The sequence below is a fragment of the Lithobates pipiens genome, unplaced genomic scaffold (assembly GCF_037356315.1).
Source record: "Lithobates pipiens isolate NorthernLeopardFrog02 unplaced genomic scaffold, aLitPip1_a1.2 Scaffold_18, whole genome shotgun sequence".
Taxonomy (NCBI): Eukaryota; Metazoa; Chordata; class Amphibia; order Anura; family Ranidae; genus Lithobates; species Lithobates pipiens.
Window position 1 is genome coordinate 354071583 of NW_027507758.1, and position 8287 is coordinate 354079869.

Consider the following 8287-nt stretch of genomic DNA (forward strand, 5'->3'; position numbering starts at 1 on the left):
AGGGTAGAGTTTCAGGAGATTCCACCTTCTCGTTTCCTAAGGTCAAGGATCCCCAGGGATCCAGTAAAGCAAAGGCCGCTATTTCTGGCCTTAGATCAGTTACTATCCCAGGGGGTGATAGTAGAAGTGAAACCGAAAGAACAGGGTTCAGGGTTTTACTCAAATCTCTTCACCGTTCCAAAACCAAATGGAAGTGTCAGACCTATCCTGGATCTGAAGGATCTGAACTGGTTTTTACGCATCCGGTCCTTCCGAATGCAGTCAATCCGCACGCTGGTCTCCTCCCTGCAAGGGGGAGAATTCATGGCATCAATAGATATCAAGGATGCATATCTCCATGTGCCAATTTTTCCCGCACACCAAAAATTTCTAAGGTTCGCGGTAGAGCAGCGCCATTTTCAATTTGTGGCCTTGCCTTTCGGGCTTGCTACGGCCCCTCGAGTCTTCACAAAGATTCTGGACCCTCTCTTAGCAAACCTAAGAGCTCAGGGCATAGCCGTCATGGCTTATCTAGACGACTTGCTTCTCATGAAAAAAACAGCAGCGTTCCTAAATCACAGCGTCACCAGAACGCTAGAACACCTAGAACGCCTAGGTTGGATCATAAACCTAGAAAAGTCGTCCCTACAGCCGGCCACCAGGTTGGAACACCTGGGTATGATCATCGACACCGCTCAGGGCAGGGTGTTTCTTCCAAGGCTAAAGGCCTTGGCCATTGGGGATCTGGTGCGCCTGATTCTGGGCAGAAGATCTTCCCCCATTCGGTTGTGCATGAGACTGTTAGGGAAAATGGTCGCCTCCTTCGAGGCCGTCCCATTCGCCCAGTTCCACTCAAGGCCTCTGCAAAGATGCATCCTTGCTTGGAACAGGAAGCCCCAATCCTTGGATCTTCCTATGCGTCTATCCCCAGGGACACGCAAGAGTCTTGTCTGGTGGTTGCAAACCAAGAATTTGCTGAAGGGCAAAACTTTTCTTCCTCTTCCATGGAAGATTATCACAACAGATGCCAGCCTGACAGGCTGGGGAGCAGTATTGGAGGAGACGTGCTCGCAGGGGAAATGGTCTGCGACCGAGAAACTACTGCCCATAAATATCTTGGAGATCCGGGCAGTTTACATGGCTCTCATAGAGTGGTCTTACAGACTGTGAGGTTTCCCGGTTCCGGTTCGGTCCGACAATGCCACAGCAGTGGGTTATATCAATCACCAGGGCGGTACCAGGAGTCTGGTGGCCCAAAAAGAGGTGAATCGCATACTTATCTGGGCAGAAAAGCATGTTCCGTGTCTTTCTGCAGTCTTCATTCCAGGAGTGGAAAATTGGCAGGCTGATTTTCTGAGCCGCCAGCAGTTGTGCCCAGGAGAATGGGCTCTGCACCCCGACGTGTTTCGGAACATATGTCACAAGTGGGGTACTCCAGGCGTAGATCTGTTTGCATCCAGGTTCAACAGAAAACTGGACAAGTTTGTGTCAAGGACAAGAGATACACTTGCTCAGGGGTCAGATGCTCTGACAGTTCCCTGGGATCAGTACAATCTGATCTATGCCTTCCCCCCGAGCCCGCTTCTGTCGCGGTTCCTGGGAAGAGTCAAGAGGGAGACAAAGTCGGTCCTTTTGGTGGCCTCGGCTTGGCCCAGGCGACCATGGTACGCGGAAATCATGAAGTTGGCAGTAGGCAGGCCATGGATCCTCCCTCTCCGGCCAGATCTGCTCTCACAGGGTCCAATCTACCATCCTGCTTTACGCAGTCTGAATTTGACGGTTTGGCTGCTGAGACCCACATTCTGAGAGACCCTGGCCTTTCGGGGCCAGTCCTTTCTACTCTGGTCAATGCCAGAAAGCCAGCCTCCAGGCTTATTTATTACAAAGTCTGGAGGACATATGTTTCCTGGTGTGAACTCAGGAAATGGCATCCTAGAAAGTATGTCATTAACAGAATCTTGGCCTTTCTCCAGTCAGGCCTAGAAATTAATTTGGCCATAAGCACTATCAAGGTGCAGATTTCGGCCCTGTCAGTATTTTTTCAAAAGCCACTTGCATCACATTCCCTGGTACGGGCTTTTATCCAGGGGGCCATGCGGACAAGATCGCCAGTTAGATCCGGTATGCCCTTGGGATCTGAATTTGGTTCTCTCGGCCTTGCAGGGGCAACCATCTGAACCTTTGCATCTGGCTTCTTTAGTTCTCCTGACTAAAAAGCTGGTCTTCTTGGTAGCCATATCTACGGCTAGAAGAGTATCGGAGCTGGCAGCTCTTTCCAGCAAAGAGCCATATTTTTTTTTTGAAACTCCGTTTTTTATTAATAATATTTGGCACAGACATATATAATAAGCAGATTGTATACATCTTTGTGGGATATAAACATAACTTGATAAACAATGACAAGCCGTACAACAATAAGTGCCCTGTACCTCAGTTACATCAAAATCATATTCCACTTGTATTTTTTATTTCCACCCTCTCCCCCCACCCTCCCAACAACAACAAACAACCCAACAAAGAACAGATGCACTCATAAGGATGCCAATTAGGTGGGTATGAGGTCTAGAACCTCAAATCATCCTGTCAAGGGCCTAGAAATCCCATGGCAGCGCTAATTACCGCATAACAGATCATAGAGGAGCAGAATTACATGTATCTATCCCATCCACCCAGTCTCCCCATATTTTGAGGAATTTCCCTGGCTTACCCCTTGTTTCATACGTTATTTTATATATTGGCAAGTCTTGGTTAATCAAAGCTTTCCATTTGTTCAGGGAGACCAATGATGTGCGCGTCCAATGTAATAGGACCGTCTTCCTAGCATAATAAAGGAGAAAACGCAAAAATTGTTTCTGATGGTTACTAATGCCAACCTCCTCAAAAACTGAGAGGAGGCACCATTTAGGGCTACAAATATTAGGGAGGTCAAAGGTAGTCGCCACAAAGTGGGTCACCTGTGACCAAAATGGTCTTATCCGCTCACAATCCCACAACATATGTAGTAGGTTACCTTCTTCCCTACCACATTTATGACACAGAGGAGAAGGCAGTTTCCGCATACGGAAAAGGCGTAGAGGAGTATAGTATATCCTATGAAAAATGCGTATCTGGAACATTTTATCTCTGGCGGAAATAGCAGTGCTAAAATAAGTATCTAGAAGTTCCTCCCAATTATCGTCCGACAGGTCAGGTACATCCCTCGTCCATTGTTGTCTCAGGATTTGCAATCTAGAAATTTTAGGCTCATTCAATAATTTGTAATAATTGGAAACCAGTTTAGTATGTTCTGGTTGGGCAAGCGCCCCTTCCAAAGTAGAATTCTGAAAGGTAACAGCCCGGAGCCCAAGTTGAGACTCGGCCGCATGCTGCAACTGTAAATATCTAAACCTCCAGGATTCAGGTATACCCAACTCTTGTCGGAACGCCGGGAAGGTTTTAAATCTACCCTCCTCGTACAATTGGTGGACATATTTCAAACCCCTTTCGGCCCAATTGCCAGCAAAAGGGAGATCTCTAAAATGTGGGAACACCGGATTATTCCATATGGGTTGATTAGGAGAAATCGTGGGGTGGGGCTCAGGCACCAGTGTCTTACATATCTTAAAGATTTTGAGAGAGTTTGCAATCATATCTGTACCCCTCCTCTCAGAAATCGCTCCTCTAAAGATCACATTTGACAGTGTTTCATAGGAGGAGAGCAACGCTGCCTCTGTTGCAGTAGCAGCATTGTTCAACTGTGGAAATAGCCACCAATGAACATATACCAACTGTGATGCATAGTAGTACAGTCGCAGATTCGGTATTGCTAGCCCCCCTTTGTGTATTGGTAATTGTAAAGTAGCCAATGCAATCCGTGGATTCTTGGGAGACCATAAAAATGTAGATATCAAAGAGTCAATTTCTTGAAAGATCTTCTTTGGTACATACACTGGGCAATTCGCCAAGACATACAGCAACTTAGGGAAAAACACCATTTTAAATAAATTAGCCCTCCCCATCAATGTAAGAGGTAAACCCACCCAGTTATTGAGTTTAGCCTTAAGCGAAGCTATACAAGGAAGAAGGTTATCCTGGATGTATGCCGAAATCGGTAGCCTAACCACCACCCCCAAGTATTTAAACGATGTTGTGAATTGAAGCGGACAATGTTGTGGCAAGTGGGCAGGGGACTCTGAGTCTAACGAGAATACAGTGGACTTAGTCCAGTTAATCTTCAGGCCTGAATATATGCCAAAATCAGTGATCAACCTCAGCATTTTGGGAATCGTGTGTTTAGGGTTTGACAAGTAGAGCAACATATCATCAGCATATAGCGAGATACGTTCTTCCAAGGAGCCAATCCACATGCCCTGAAGTTCCGGAGAACTCCTCAATAACCTCGCTAGAGGTTCCACTGCCAGGGCATACAACAGGGGTGACAGAGGACAACCCTGTCTGGTGCCCCTGTGGATTCTGAAGGGTCTAGAAATAATCCCATTAAGCCTAAGACGGGCAATAGGTTGATCATACAATATCCTAATCCAGGTGATAACATTCTGTCCAAAACCAAATTTTTCCATAATATATATAAGGTACGGCCACTCCACGGAATCAAATGCCTTGTGGGCATCTAAAGATACAGTAGCTCGGGGGACAGACAACTTATTGGGGGCTTGTAAATTAGTGTATAATCTGCAAATATTACTATAAGTGGACCTACCAGGGATAAAGCCAGTTTGGTCTGGATTAATAAGAGCAGTAATGATGGTATTTAGACGGGTGGCCAAAATCTTAGATAAAATTTTTAAGTCCGTATTAATTAAAGAGATGGGTCTGTAGGATTCACAGTATTGTGGGTCTTTATTGGGCTTGGGAATTAATACAATTAGGGCCTCCTGCATAGATGATGGTAAGCAGCCTTGCTCAAAAATAGTCGAGTAAAGCTTTCTTAGTCTAGGGATTAGAACATCTTGATATTCTAAATACCACTCTATAGGGAAGCCATCTGGGCCTGGAGTTTTATGTTTAGCAAAACTTTTAATGGTAAGGAGTATCTCCTCGGCGGAGATAGGTGATTCTAGAGACATCTTTTGTTCTAAGGGTAGTACCGGGAAGTCAATTCTATCCACATATTCATATAATTCCGGGATGGTATAATGGGCTTGGGAGCGGTACAATTCCGTGTAAAATTTGTAAAAAGTTTCCACAATCTCATCCTGAGTATCCCTGAGAGTGTTTGAGGTATCATAAACACAGGGGATGAAAATAGGGTCCGGGAGCGGAGCGGCCAAAAACGCCAGCAATTTCCCGCTTCTGTCCCCCATCTCAAAAATCCATTGACGTTGGTATAGATTTTTCTTTTGTGTTTTCGAGAGCAGTGCAAGTTCATACTCCCTACTAACACTTTGCAGAGTTTGATAATGATGAGGAGAGGGATCTCTAACGTAAGAGTCTTCTGCCCCCTGTAACTGATTGGCCAGAGTTCTCAAACAATCCCCAGTCGCTCTCTTGAAATCCGATACTCCTTGCATATACGCCCCCCTAGAGACCGCTTTGAAAGCATCCCAGGTGATTAGTTCGGGGACCTCTTCCCTATTTTCCTTCCAAAAGTGTGTCACTGCGTCTCTACAAATTGATGCTACCATGGTCTCCTGCAACCAATATGGGCTCATCCTCCACACACGCTCACCCAGGACAATGCCCGCTCTCATAGTCAGTTGTAGAGGTGAGTGATCCGATATAGCCCTGGGTAGATAGGAGATAGCCTCCACCTCTGGCAATGCAGCCCCAGGAAGGAAAAACATGTCCAATCTAGAAAGCGATCTATAGGATGCCGATGCACAAGAGAATTCTCGGGTATCCGGGTGCTTCCATCGCCAGACCTCCTTGAGGTCATAGGACGCAGCCCAGTCACTTAACACCGTAGATGATGGTCTAGTGCAGCGTAGCCTATCCTGATCAGCATTCATGACCTGGTTAAAATCCCCTCCCATAATAAGGTGACCACGCAACATAGGGAGAACCACCGCCATGCAGGCTCCCAATCTTTGTAAATCAAATGGTGGGGGCATGTAAAGGTTTACCAAAGTATATAACACACCCAGGTATTGTAGTATGACCACTACATAGCACCCCTGCGGGTCAGTCCTAACCTCTAGTATCTGGACAGGTAGGGATCGTAATATGAGTATAGATACCCCTCTAGAATAGGTCGAGTAAGTGGCATGGAAAGCATGAGCAATATGCCTCTTTTTCAGGGCCATAACCTTTGAACCCATCAGGTGAGTTTCCTGAAGCATAATTATTTGCGCCTTAGTGCGTTTCAAATAGTCAAAGACCAGTGATCTCTTAATCTTCGAGTTCAGCCCCCTGACATTCCAAGTAAGACAGTTAAAGCTTATTTGTATAACACAGTAGTCATATGGAGGGGGGAGAGGAGAGAGGGCAGGACAGCAAAAGGGTCCCACTCCCCCCCCTCCCCCCCGACACATCATAGACAATAAACCTAAAATGAAAAAGTTGAAACTCCCACCAATATTTTCGGTGTCGTTGCGTGCGTGCATCAGGTATACCAAGGAAAAAAAACAGGAGCAAACATCTCCAGACTAACCTTCCCCATTCCCCCCTCCCCCCTCCCTGCTCATTACCCCCAACCATAACGAGCTTTAGCCCAAAAAAGAAAACCAAAAAGGGAAGAAAAACAGAAAAACTGTTTAGTCCAGGGAGTGACCAGTCGTTGCTCCCAGTGTCAGTTTAGTAAAAAAAAAACTATGTCAGATCAGAAAAGAGGAAGCTTGTGCCTCCTCCGGCAAAACATATCACAACTAAGGCACCTGATACAGTAGCCAAAGAAAGATATGCGCATCCCAGAGTAAGTGTAGACGCCAGGTCCGGGTCGGCCAGCAGGGCAAAATGGCGGTTCAGTGTCAATTCCGGTGCTTTGGGTAGGACAACTGCAAAAAGGAACAAGAACAGAATAAAGTCAACCAGAAAGTACCGTATAGAGTGGTCGTCCTCCGCCATGTGTATAGAATTCCATCATAGACTGTAGGGAAGGCACACAACGTGACGGCCATGAGAAAACAGGCAGGGACCGGAATGTTACATTCCATCGAACCAATCCGAGGCTTCATTGGATGAAAGGAAAAATTGTACCTTGCCGTCATTAACAACTCGTAATTTGGCCGGGTACATCATACTATATGGAAGATTTTTCTCTCGGAGGCGTTTCTTAACATGGAGGAAGGCCGCTCTTTGCTTTTGAGTAGTAGCAGAAAAATCCGGGAAAATGGAGATCTTTTTTCCGTTGTATTGTATATCTTGTAAGTTCCGCGCGGTACGCATAATGCATTCTTTATCCCGAAAATGAAGGATCTTGGCTAAAATGGGTCGCGGAGGGGCTCCAGGGGGCATAGGGCGCATGGGCACCCTATGAGCTCGTTCGATTGCAAACAGAGGTGACAGTGCCTCCCGTCCCAACAGAGTGCTCAGCCATTGCTCCAGGAATTGCTCCGCGTCCTTGCCCTCCGCACCCTCAGGGAATCCCACGAAACGTAAATTATTCCTGCGCATTCGGTCCTCAAGGTCTCCCAATTTAGCAGCATGTTCAGTAATCTCTTGTTGATGTGTGCGGAGAGTAGCAGACATAGGTTGCATATTGTCCTCCACCTCACTGATTCTTTGCTCCGCAGTGGAAATCCTATAGCGAATCTTTTGCATGTCATGCTTAACAATAGAGAGATCCAGCCTAACCGTTTCGATCTGTGTGGTCAGAGTGGTTTGGCATTGATGGATAGCGTCCATAACATGCTTCAAAGTAAGTTCCTCCGCACCCTCTGCCGTTCTCTCCCCTTCCGACCCCCTGTCCACCTGTGGAGTGGGGTCCCCCGGGTCGCTGTCTCTCTCCCAGGCCTCACCCTCCTCCCAGGGGTCTACGGCCTGCTCTGCTCTCGGGGACGCTGGGGGGGGGGTATGCTGTCCATGCGGAGAATCCGCAAAATGTTCCCTGATGGTTGTCGGTGGTTTCGGCTTACCCGGAACACCGGAGGGCACATGTGAGTTCGCCGAGGGGCCGGAGTCAGCCTTCGCCTGTGCCTTGCCTTTAGAGGACTTCCCCTTGGCGGAGGACGCGCCGGCGCCATCTTTGGCCTTGCTGCCCGTCAGCGTGGCCGCCCGGTCCGCGGCGGATTTCTGGCTCGCAGGACCGTTCCGACCCATTCCAGCGGGTGCCCGTGAAGGTAGTGGGCAGTGCGGTGGTGGCTATAAGGTCGGTATCTAGGTAGGGATTACGTATGCTGTTCAGGATGAATCGGTGCCGGAGGAGCTCCGT